Raw genomic sequence first — 13459 nt, 5'->3', positions numbered from 1 at the left:
ACTTTCACGACAAAAGGTTAATTGGCTTCAAAATAAATGTATTGCCTAATGACTCCATCTTAATGTGGCCGTGCCTCTTTTCCAAGACTTGCTGACGTGACTTGTGAAAACAAGCCAGTCTCTAGAGGGAGAAGGCTTTTACATTTAATTTGAGGAATGGATGCTATCGCTAACCGCTTCTGCGATTTAATTATTTTTGTTATGAACAACTCACTTTTGGTACTATTTATCAGCTGAAAGGGCCTCTCCGCCCAAAGACAGCAAAGCCAGTGCAGGAGTCCGAGTATCCATCACATAAGCTTGAGGAAAACAAAAGGTTCAGGCCAAACACCACCCATTAAGAGAAGCAGCTGACACTTGAGCTGAAGAAGTTAGTATCTTTGATTGGAGGTGGGAACTCTCCATAATTAGGAACAGTAAAAATATTCGGAAACTGGTGAATTTAAGAATCTATCATGCCAAATAGCTCCGGGAAGTGCATTAAACTTACCTTCCTCCCCTCCTACTCGGGAAGCCAGAGAGAACTGTATTTTATCTCATGTGTCTTTAAAATCATCTTTTCTCTCATCAGCAAACATTTCTAGCCTTTAAAGCAGTCATCTGAGCTTAGGTGCATTACCAACAAACTACTGTGCTGTCTTCAATATTAAGGTTTGTTGTAAATGTTTAAGTGAGGAGAGGAGGAAGAAGCGGGATTTGCTTTGTGAAGTGGATGGGTTGTGAAGAAAACTATCTAGCAAGTATACTTATTCTGGCTATGCTAGTCTTAACACAAGTCAGCATTAGCACTGTTGATATATTATTCAGCACATGGGTTTGTGTTTGATTGACTCTGATCTGGCCCATGGAAGGAAAAGCCTAACTAATGCTGAATTCAGATTTTCTAATAGGTTACAGGTAAGTTGGTTAGGATGGTCTAAATAATTTCAGTTGATACATAAATTACATTCACAAAAATTTGTAATATAGATTTATTTTGATCTCATCCAATAATGTAACTTGAGAGGTATCAAGAAGCTAGAAAAAATCCTTGAAAGTAAATTATTGAGAAATAATAAGGGGCTGGAGAGATGTCTCAGCAGTTAAGAGCACTGACTGCTCTTCCAGAGGTCCTGAGGTCAATTCCCAGCAATCACATGGTGGCTCACAGCCATCTGTAATGACAGTTGATGCCCTCTTCTGGTGTGTCTGAAGACAGTGACAGTGTAGCTACAGTATACTCATATACATAAAATAAATAAATCTTTAAAAATAAAAGAATAAGGAGGTGAATTTTTTACTTTACATTTACAAATCCAACATTCAATAAGGGTAAGAATTGTCTTTTGCTGGGAATTAATTTACTGGAACTACTATTGAGTGTAAGACTGAATGAGTAAGCTAAGAAGCAGTGATAAAGGAAAAAACTATTTACCAGCACTGGCTGTATAACCGCATGAATTTAGGGAGTTGTCTCATCCCAGAACCTGTGGGTGTCTGTCTTTCAGGGCTTTTTTGGTGTTTTACAGCATGACTATAACATGCACATAAGACCCTGGTATTATGAGACATAAGCTTGTGGACACTCAGTGTGCCTGTGTTTATTCCCTGATGCATTTACTGTGGCATAATCTGGAGCATGGGAGTTACTTAGTATATCATCCCTAAGGATGGGGCTTTGATATTAAAGGGGGGAAAAGCAGATCTTGCACTGTATTTATCTGTGTATGGACACAGAACAGGTCTCCATGAAGCAGATGTCTTTTCTTAAACCATAGCTCCTTTATCAGTGCAAACTGTCTAAGGACAAAATTCCCCTAGGAAGTAATAGGCCTTTCTCAATACTTCTCAAGATAGTTGAGTACTTCAAGGGCACTTCCAAATGCCCTGAGAATGTGTACTATCAGGCAATAAAAATTCCAAAAGCCCTGTAGCTTTGAAATACCTAGTGCTCTCTGGCCATAAGCCATGCTTAAGGCTGTCTCCTCATTCAGTCTGGCAGTTCCACTCTGTTAAAGCACAGGGATGTCTGCCCAAGTCATCAAACCCCCTTCTCCTTGTTCAAGATTAGCTGAACTGGCCTTGTAGAAGAAGCAAAGGCAGCTGTGGAGTTGTTACCCCATAAATTACTTAATGCAGTCAGAGGCTAGAAATCAGAGCTAGGAAAATCCCACTTTCCGGTCCTCATCTTGACTTGATGAAATACTTTTGTGTACATGAAAATGCCCATTTGTTCCACATGCAAAACAATATGGAGAGCTGAAACCTTTGGCTAGCCACTTGACCCTCCTCCTTACAGAATCTCTAAAGATCAGAAGGTTGCCCAGCACAAATTTCTGTAATTGTGGGAACATTTCACAGTTACACTCTGCTGCAGCACAACTGGCCATATGTGACCATTAAGCTTCTGAAATGTGCCTACTGAGACTGAGAAACTGAATTTTTAATTTTATTTCATTTTAATTAATTTTGATTTAAGTCACCACACGGTTACCACATTGAGCTGGAGAATGCTAGATTAAGATCATGGGTATGAGACATAAAGGCTGGGTCTATTGCTCAGAAAAATGATGACCACATAAAATTATTATTGAAAACGAGAAGGCAGGTTACATCTGTGTGAGTTTTGCATAAAATAATTTCTTGATAAACATGAATAGAAAATATGTATATAGCAGAAGTTTCTATATTCTTGCCCATTACCCATTTATTATCTCTGAAGGATGACTAGATCTAGTCTAGAATATGAAGCTTACGCCAAATCCTGGAATTCACCTTAAACTTGTTAATGTAAACTTTTTAAACACATCTAGGAACTCTTGTTGCTAGTTAATACATCCATGAAGAAGCATGGTGCTAACATTTTCTACATTTCTCTTGATGCTGCTAATAGTTAGGAAATAGGGCATTTTATTTTGTGGCTGATGTCTTTACTATAGATATTATAAGCACAGAAATGGAAAAGAGACAGGTGGTCTAGATAGGGTATGATCCAGATACCAGCATGGACAACAGAGGTTTAAAACCTGTATTTGAGTTTTCTTATGGTAATTCCCAGTCTTCCATTTCTCATTCTAATATAAGTTGAATCACAAGGACAGTGGCTGGTGTGGGACAGGTGGGGCTCTACCTAAAGGTCCCATGTGGACATTCTGGAGACAGAATGGTTACAGAGAAGCACACACTATCTGCCCCCTCCCTGTGTGCTGCTTCAGCAAGGATTGCAGACTAGTAAGCCTGAAGAAGGCCTCCTGGGCCGGAGAGGGGGTTAGGCCAGATGTTAGAGCTTGGGCTGTAGAGAAATTACACATTTTAAAGATGAAAAGAGATGCAGACACTCTGAAGTATCTTGAAATTCGTCCATTTTATCATCATTTTGATAAAGTAGATATGAATCTAGCTCACAGCTATTAGTCCATGACACTTTGCTACATGACAGTGCACACGTGACACATACTAAGAAGTTTTGTTATCTACTAAAGTTCCAAAATATCACCTTAAGGATGCCTATATATTACATGTATTTGTCTAAGTAATAGACAACCTTTAGCCTTCTGGGCAAAATATTTTGCACTGCACCTAAATCATAAAGCTCTCAAGTTATCACTAAAGGAGAGACCCCAGCACGGACTCTTGAGTTCCCACTCTTAGTACCTCAAAGCCACCCACATTGCATCATTCAGGAAGTCCTTGTCCAGAGAAGCAAGCTAACAATGGCGTTTGCATTCCTGCTCCTCCCCACGTTATTTAACATGTAAATAGTTTTCAGAAGTCACTTATATGCAGTAGAGCAGACACAAGCAAGTTAATGTTAGAATGGGCCTTGATAGCCTCTACTTGCCTCTTCAATGACCCATCAGCAAATCAAAAGTTCGCCTTGAAAGAATTCATTCTTCAAGGTGAATGTGTTAATTATACAGCTGCCTATTGATTAAAATTCAGCTCATAAGACTGTTTCTTTATAAAAAAAAATCTTAATATTAATGAAGTAACTATAAATATTCCCTTGTAACAAGTTTTAATCAATGTTTATCTAAATAAGTCAATTGTATATGTATGCCCCACTTTATTTTAAAACTTGCTTTATGATATTTTATTAAAAGGAAAAAAAAACCCAAAGTACCTGAAGTTAGCAAAAATGAGAAGATAAAACTGGGGTTAGGATTGGGACTGAGGTAGACTTGTTAAGAAGCAAGGGAAGCACGGGCTGAGTCCTCCTGAGGTGAGGTTCGGCTCCTGAGGTGAGGTCTGGCTCCTGGTTCCAGCTGCGCTCACCCCCCTGCTACCAGAACAGGCTCTGGCATGGTGCGGTGCAGGTGCCTGCCTTCTGTGGCTGCAGCTTGAGCACACCAGAGCACATTACTTTTCGAGTCACTAATGCAAACCTCTGTCTTTAAATTTCTTGGACTCATTTTCCTAGTCTAAAAGACAATAGTGCCATTCTCTTTAATTATGGGAGATCCAAGAAGTTTGTTTTATAATTATTAAGGTAATTATATTTTGTGAAGTACTTTCCACAGCAAATTTGAAATAGCAGTTTTCCAGGGTTCAAGACTTCTAGAAAAGAAGCAGGAAGAGTAGCAGCAGGAAGTCTGACTTGAGTCCATTGTATTCTGTGGTTTAGAAATATAGCCGTAGTTGTAGGCATGGAGAACATTGGTCACGAGGACTCTCCTCAGGCTATTCACCAATGCTTTCCCAATGCTTCTTTATTCTTTCTATCTCACTTCCAAAATGACAGAGACAAGCTCAGTTCTCTTTCTAAATGCTGAAAACAAATGTCTGACTTGAATATCTAAGTCGGGAAAAGATATGCACAAAAGTAAAGATATCTCAATTAGTCTTTAAAGGGACCAGTGAGTGATGTGGCTTGCGTGCCCTCATTCTGTGCTGAGCGACAGCCCATTCACTGTCCTCCTCTGGGGCTTCTCTCGTTTTCCTAATCCGTTCTCATCCTCAGCGTCATCGGTCTTCATGGAACATAAAAACCCTATCAGTATGACTATTTTCATTGGCATAACTGATCATTTCCTAGCAGGAAAAACAGTTACTTAATATAGTTATTAAAATGTTTGCTGGATTTCTTACAATTAAAATCAACTTCAAACCATGATAGTTCCTTATCCAAGAATATTATTGCATTTTAAAGTAAGTCACACTATAACATGATGCCACCCCATTTATTGGCCATTGGGGTGGTCACTCATTTCTGCAATCTTGATTTATAATTTAGTCCTTTAATGCCTTCAGTTTCTTAAATGTTTCCATTTTTTTAACAGATTCAAAAAAAAAACAAAAAAACGCTCAGCTTGTTGCCCTTAAGGTAATGCTGATATTGATTTCTGAAATCATGAAGGCAAATTTATTTGAGTTGAATACTTGGCTTTACATGAAGAAGGATGAACGCTCTCATGGGATTGTCCCAGGCTTCTGTTGCTTTTGAGAAATGCAAAAGCTCAAATTAGATAGCAGGATTTAGTAGAATTTATAAGGCAAATTTCATAAGACAAGTGACAACTCTCCTCATTTTTATAGGAATGAGATACCACGTTTCCATTGTTAATTCCTATGATTAATCAATAGCCAGAGTCATTCCAGGACTCCTGAAAAATAGACCTTTGGCAATTATTGTACGGTGCTGTGCATGGGGCTTTGTTCTTATGCAGTACTGTGCTTGGGGATTCTGGGTTTGTGCAATGCTGTGCTTAGGGGTTTGGGGTTTTTGTTTTGTTTTGTTCTCCATGCACAAACCCATTCTTGTATTTGATGTAAATCGCTCCACCTCCAATGTGCACAGCTTAGAAATGCAGCCTGGTATGAGAAATCACTTGAATTTGGATGGGCTGGGTGACCTCTGAAGGTGGGTGAAAGGTTTTCTGCTAATGGGTCAGTGCTCCCTGCTGCCAGCATAATTTATGTTAGAAATCAGTGTGAATGGCTCACTTTTATGGAGGAGAGCTGCTTGTAGCAAGCCTGCAGAAACAATTTTCCCCCAAGCCTCCATCTGTTCCTCAAACTAGGGCATATGCCATCTCATCGAGCTAGAAAGTCAACTGATTTATAACTCCTGGAAAGCCTGAAGATGGAAGGGAAAGGCAGACCGCCTCTCGCTGACAGTGATTTGTTGGTCATTGGCTAAGGACAGTTCATGTTACCTGGGGCCCAGGGGGAAACATGTGGTGTTGTGAGTTGCAGATCTTTGTAGATGGACAGCCAGAAGAAAAGCAAAGTATCCCTGCTTCTCCAGCTGGGCTCCACTGTGAGGAACTAAGAGAGGCCTTGTCTGATGACTCGGAGGGTCTGGTAGCCATGACAGCTTGCTGTCTAATATCCCGGGAAGAAATAGTATTTCTGCCACCCTCCAAGTAGTGACACTTGCCACTCAGGAGTAGGGGCTCTTGAGTCTTTCAGCTGAAAGTGTGTGCTGTCGCCCATCCTTCTGGAGACACAGAGAGCTCTTTGATAACATTTTTAGTATCTGCCTGGAAGGCAAATCTCTGGTTCCAGGCCAATCTGTGATTTCAGGAACAAGCTTCCCGCCTGTATTACCGCTCATCCCTCACCTTCGCCCTTTACTAAAGCACCCTGCAGCTCACAGGTTGTTCTACAGATTCCGAAGGGAATCTGGTTGACCATGAAAACGTATGTTATTGTTTCCTGTTGTTTCTTTAGAGTAGTCAGTAACTCCAGAGATGGAGTGCGTCTTCAGGTCTTCAGGTCTTCATTGTGTTGCTTCTGCTTTTCCTTCAGGCAAAATCTAAATCAAGTATTAACAAATTATTACACTAATTTAAATCCATTTCTGAAGCAACAATTTTAGAGAAAAATATTTCTACCTTTATCCAAAAGGCTGTCCTGACCTTGTAAGTTTAATGTATCAGTTTTGGTAAACTACTCAGGTGAACTCATATATCTGAAATACACAGGGAAGGAAGGTGTTATTACTAATTATAATTTTTGTTCTTAATATGAAATGTATATATGTTTATCTTATGACATATTAAAACACTGAAGAAGAGAAGAACGCATGCCCTTACTGAATGTAGCTGCTAACATTTCTGGAAGTATTTTGAACTCACTTCACCTCCTATGTCACTGACGACACAGCAGAGGCCATGTTTGTCGCTGCTTTGTGGTATGTAATGTGTGTCTACACTTCTTTCTTCAGACTTCTAATTTGGCTACTCTAAAGGTAACATTTACAAATGGACAGTAGAAAAATTACTGTACTGACAAGATGTAGATAGAAAATAACATTTATCTCAGCATATTCTGCTAGTCTTTTTCCTTCAGATAGTTTTCATTTTACTTCCATGAGATAAAGTGTCATGTGAGAAGTTTCACGGAGTTCTGAAAGGCTGCTTTGAGAGACCATCACTGATGGGACACACCATTTTAGGGATTTCAACAGTGTTAAACAATTTAACACATAAAAGGCAAATGCATACAATTTTTAAAATAGAACTGTGATATTCTCTAAAATATGTCATAAATTAAATATAACAGTATTTATATATGTACTATATGAAATTGTTATACTAATTTAGATGTGAATTTGTTTACAAGGATATCATTTGAATTAATGGTATTCAAGCTCAGTTTTTAATTTTTTTTAATTTTGAGACAAGGTTTTGTCATATAAACCTGGCTGGCCTAGGATCTAGGGTCCCCCTCTGCCTCCTTATCCCCCATAGTAGAATAACAGAGCTGTGCCTATGTGCTCGGGTGACAACCGTCATTTAATATGCAGCTTCATTACTATTGCCCTTGGAAAACACATGTTTCCATAGGTGTCTGCTCTATATTAGCACCATATGTGCTCTTCTATAATAATTCTCATGGTGAGATGCCCAATCTTGTGAGAGTATTTGTCTCTCTCTCTCTTTCTCTCTCTCTCTCTCTCTCTCTCTCTCTCTGTGTGTGTGTGTGTGTGTGTGTGTGTGTGTGTGTGTAGGATGCTTTCATAGTTCATATGGATGAAGCACATTTTCGCTATTAGAAAAAATGTACAACTATACAAAATCATTAAAAGTTACTCTTCAACCCCTAATGTAAGCTATCTCCTCTCCAGCAAATAACCGTAGACAATTTCCAGAATTGGCTTTAAGCCATACATTCCCAATCATAGGATCTTGTTTATGTACAACTCTCATGTCTATCTTTAAGGAACTTCATAAAAATCAAATGCTATTTATTTAACATTTAAATCTTCTCATGTTTTTAATGTGTAATTTTTCACATCGCACATGTATAAAACATAATCACCTTCTTAAACGAGAATGTCATTCTTCCCCGTCTCTACAGAAGGTAACATCCCTGTATCCTTACAGATAAATGCTAGAGACTGAAATCAGTCTGGTTCTCAGGTCACTCCTGAAAGCCTGCTCTCGTTTGCTTTGTGTGTGTATTGTTTGGAAACCCCAATGAGTCACCACACTATTTTTGATCATTAAAACTTGATCATTAATATCTTTTGTTCCTGCATCAGTATTGCAAATTTATTAGCTATTTATTATACGTCTTCTGTCTTGTGAGATTGTGGATTGTTATCTTGGTCAGGCATTTTCCAGTTCATTCTTAGAACAACGTTTGTGTGGGCTCCGTAGTTCTGTTCTGCCCCTCCACTGCTGCCTTCTCTTCATTTACTTTGTAAACTTCAGCAAGAATTTTCCTAAGCTTTCATACTTTCCTTAATATTGATCTACTATTACTTCCCCAGGTTTTAATAGTCTCAGGAAAACTGCAGAGCAGCTAACTAAGACTACTCAGTGTCTAGTGTGACCCTGTCATCCTCAGTGTCTAGTGTGACGGCTGTGCTGGCTTGACAGGCTCTTCTGTAACTCTAGACACTACACTAGAGGGAACGCACAGTCTCCTGCAGTCACTCAGCCTTCTCTTTTCTGACCCATGGCATTTTACTCACAAGACACACTATTTATAGGACAAAAATGCTACCTGCTACTAGTACTCTCTCTCCCTACATCCTGGTCAGTGTTTGTCTGTGGTCTGGGTAAGAATCGGCTGAGTGGACATGACAATGGTAATGCTGGTGGAATGCTTTGGAAGCAAGGCAGGATTCCATCTTAAAGATCAACTGGTGCACCGTCACAGGTTGGCAACAGCTACTCCTTACTCTCCCACCTCCAGTTCTCATCAGTCTTATGCCTCTAACAGAAAGATAGAAGCAGAAGATCAGAGAGCAGTGAGGAATCCACCACCTGCTTCTGAATGACTGCTTCAGATTTCAAAATCACAAGTTGACCATAAACCATGTGGTCTTGGACCAGTTCTTTGCACCTTTTTCTCTCAACTATGTGTTCTGTTTCGATTGCATGTTGGATTTTTCTGTGGAAAAAGAGTGGGATTCTTTTTATAGATCATTTTTCATAATATGGAGAGGCACCATGTCAGAGACCCTCACTGGGGACTTAGTAAAACCACCAAGTCTAATTTAGTTTGTGCGTTATTGGAATGTATCCCATTACAGAGAAGCTATGCAGTCTCATCAATGCTTAGCCAATGGTGACCTGTCTAAAAGGAACTGAGTTTCACAATGGAGGTTTCAGAGTGCTGGGCCCTGTAACCTGGTGATGAAGGCATGATGCTAAAGAGAATGTCATATGGAATAGAAACTAAAATATCAAAGAGTTCATTTCATATCAAGTCTTAAATTGATTTTTTTGCATAGCTTGCACATTTTAAATCCTGTATGTATTGAATGCTGTTGCTTTAATGACATAGCCCAAATTATGTCTATAGATAAACATTTCAAATTGCAAGGCTATCATAATTTTACCATTTTATAAATTGTGTTTGTTTTGGTTAGTATAATTTTGGCATTTTGCTTTTCTCCTATTTCAGTTATTTGATTGCTATATACATTTAATAAATTTTGTATTTAAAATGATCTTCAAGAGATTAATCTATATAATCTCTATATCCACATTTTGTGGGAACCCCAAATATCAATGAGGCATTACTAACTCCAGCATCCAGCTTCATATTTTAAAATGAATACTGTTACATATTTTCCTAGCTGTGGCTCCTGTATGAAAGTCTCCTGAGTCTCTGTTAAATAGACATTGTACATTCTCCTTTTAGTCTCCATCTCCTTGAATATCTTTTATTTACTCTTTCCTTTTCCTCCTTTCTTCAATCCTTCTTCCAATGTAACTTTTTTATTTAAACATTTTTACATATAATACATTTAGACCACATTTCTTTCTCTCCCCCAACTGCTTTCCAGATGTTCCCTGGAAACAAAACAAAGACAAAACCAAAAAAAAAAAAAAAAAAAAACCATACATAAAATTATATCTTGATCCCACTTTGTGCTTGACAGTACATCCATAAAATTACATCTGCATCCCACTTTTTGCTCAACAGCCCCTCCTGGGCATGGGCACACTGGAGTGTGGTTGATACACCCAGTGGCATCCACTGGAGAAAACTGAATTTTTCCTTTCCCACCTGGTATCAGTTGCAAATAACTTCTTGGTTAAGGGAGATACCCAGTGTTGTCTTCCTCTCCTCAGTGCTAGGATTTTTTTTTTCTGATTTAAACTTGTGCAGGTCATGTCAATGCTGTTAAAGCCTCTGTTATGTCATCTGTGTGTCAGCCCCGTTGAGTCTAGAAAACAGTGTTCTCTAGCCATCCACCAACTCTGGTTTTTACACTCTTTCGGCCTCCTCTTCTGCATAGCTCCCTAAGCCTAGCCTGCGGATGGGGCAGAGTGGGGTTGATGCAGACATCCCATTTAGGGTTGAGCATTTCAAAGTCTCTGAATCTCTGTATGCTGCCTAGTTGAGCGTCTCCATGTTAAATACCATCTACTACAAAAAAACAGCTTCTCTAGTGAGAGCTGAACAATGCCCAGATCTATGGATATAGTGATGTGGCATTAAATACCAGTGTATTGCTATGTTCCTCTAACAGGATGATACTGTTAAGTTTCTTTATCTAGCCTCTGGTCCTTGGCTACCCTAGCAGAATCAAGCATGTGCTCCACCTCGTATGTTGGACTTTCAAACCAATCAAACGTTGGTTTGCTCCCTAACATTTGCTCCACTACTGCACCAGAGACTCATGCTGGTGAGTCACTGCTGTGGTCACAGGGTTCATAGCTGAGTGATATTGGTGACTACTTTTCTCCTCTGGTAGCACATAAGGTACCTTCCAGAACCGTGAACTCTAGTTATGGTTGAAGGATGAAGCTTCTACTGGGCACCAGCTCTTCATGCTCAGTGACTTAAATAAGTGTGTCTTTACCAGCAGAACCTTCCTGTTAGGTTATGGAGAACAGCCAGTAATCTTGGCACTAAGCTGTGATGTTTGGGGTGGGGGGTGGGGGTCTATGGGATCCCTTTAGCTAACAACCCCACAAGTTGTAACCTGTTCCTGGCATCTGAGGTTTTATTTGGTGGCATAAAATCTCAAAGTGCAACATCATCTTCCCCATTATATGGCAAATCCATTTAAATTCCTCACATATATGTACATATTTTGGTTTGCATCTATAATAGTAGGCTTCCAACTGGCTTTTCAGAAGACCTTTAGTGCTAGCTGCTCCTTCTCATAGTTCCTCTTTCACCCTGCCCTCCCATCCCCCCTTAATTCTCCTAGTCTAGCTCCCCATATCCCTTTATAACACTATATTCTAGTTCCCTTCCCATCCCCCACCAACTTAGTTCTCTAGTCTAGTTTCTTCCCTGTATCCCTTTATAAAACTATATTCTAGTTCCCCTTCTTTATGCTGTTTTTTGAAATTTTCTCATTTAGTTCTGACGAATATCCTTCCTTTAATTTATCCCTGTTTCTTCAAAGAATATAACAGTAAAAACAAAATAAAGACATAACAGTAATTATTTTCATATCTACTTTTTAGGTAATGACTTTTCTTACTGTCAGTGTTGGGTTTTACGATTTGGATCTGTTCCTTTTAAGTTTCTTTCATATTTATATATTAATTTTAGCTACTGTGGTGTGAATTTAAATTTGCCTTTTCTTGGGATTCCCTCAGACTTGGGCTGTGACCTGTTGTCTTCATTTTGTCTTCATGCTATGGCATCCAGACTAGAAGATTTGAGTTGCTTCTTTATTTGGTATCTTGGAACCTGCTCTTTTACTTTGGAAGGGATTCCTGTATCATTTTTAAACTGCTCATCTGGTATTGATAAATTATAGGCATATCAATCAGAGAACTTTCCATTGATTCTGTAAGTTTCTTTTCACTACATTAGTATCTTATCTTGTCTACAGAAAGGTCTGTACTGAGATGCAATCGTTTCCTAGTGTGAGACCAACTGTGGAGCTTCCCTGATACAAAGAAGTCAATGTAATAAAAACAAAGCATGCTCTCTGTTTCACGGGAAGTTGTTTGTCAAAGGCAGTTCAATAATGTATATTATATGGCTGTATGTGTGATTTGCACACATGCATAAGTTGAGACAAGATACTATTATTTTTTTGCTTCATACAATCATACGAACAAGACACAAGGAATGTGCTAATTGCAACCTATAGGTTTTATATGCATGCAATATTTGTGTGCATATGTTATATGTTATATGTTTTATGTTATATGTTATATGTCTTGTCCCTAATTTGGTCTGAAGTTAAGATTTCAATTGTCACTCTATAAGATTTTATCAGCAAATCAAGGTGGTCAGGGCTATCTGAAGGCCTTTGCCTTTTCATTTCTTTTCTGAGAATGGTGAATTTCTTAAGAAACATTGGCCATCCATTGAAAAACATTGTTTAACAGCACCTCATTTACAAAAACTCCTGTGAACTTTTAAAAACATTATGAAGGTTTGTTTTGTTTTTGTTTCAAAAAGACAGTAGAAGATTAGATTGGAGAGAATTTAGCTTTTTAAACTTCTTCCTTCCTTTGAAAGAACTACTTCAGATATACTAACTGCCATGGTGAAGAGCCACTTGGGTAATGAAAACATGTTCATGTATACACGAAGGGATTGCTCATTTGCGCTCATTATTCTTTATATTTTGTAAATGCATTATGAGACGTGCTAGTGACTAGACTGTAGATATTAAAACCACAAGTCAAAAAAATACAAGAGTTAAGATTTTTATAATTCTATTTGGGAATCGCTAGCTTTTCCTACCCATGTGGGTTATAATTCTAACACTTCATTATTGTAACTTATTGCATTTAATAAACTAACAATTGAGACTAGTTTCAAATCTCAAACAGCAATTTAGCAGATGGCTCATTTTGTGAAGAAGAAATGTGGATCCTGATGCCTGAGGTCTGTGGCTACCCTGGGGAAATGGAAGACAGAATGAAGGCGAAGGTGCATGTTCCTTGCAACATTCTCAGCAATGTCTCGACCTGTCAATAATATTAAAATTTAGATCAGTTCATGGAGGCAACAACCTCTGAATATGCCCTCTGTGGAGGATACCTCTACCAGCTCTAACTGTCAACTTGAAAGGACTGAGAATACACAGGTGAAGCAC

General features: G+C 38.7%; 1 protein-coding gene across 1 annotated transcript in view; it reads left to right on the top strand.

The window, feature by feature from the left end:
- Positions 1–13459, top strand: part of Pacrg (parkin coregulated) — a 478513-nt gene that overhangs the window by 67028 nt on the left and 398026 nt on the right. The window lies entirely within an intron of this gene.

The sequence above is a fragment of the Mus caroli genome, unplaced genomic scaffold, assembly GCF_978045245.1.
Source record: "Mus caroli unplaced genomic scaffold, Mus_caroli_1 scaffold_18, whole genome shotgun sequence".
Taxonomy (NCBI): Eukaryota; Metazoa; Chordata; class Mammalia; order Rodentia; family Muridae; genus Mus; species Mus caroli.
This window is presented reverse-complemented; position numbering and strand designations above follow the sequence as displayed.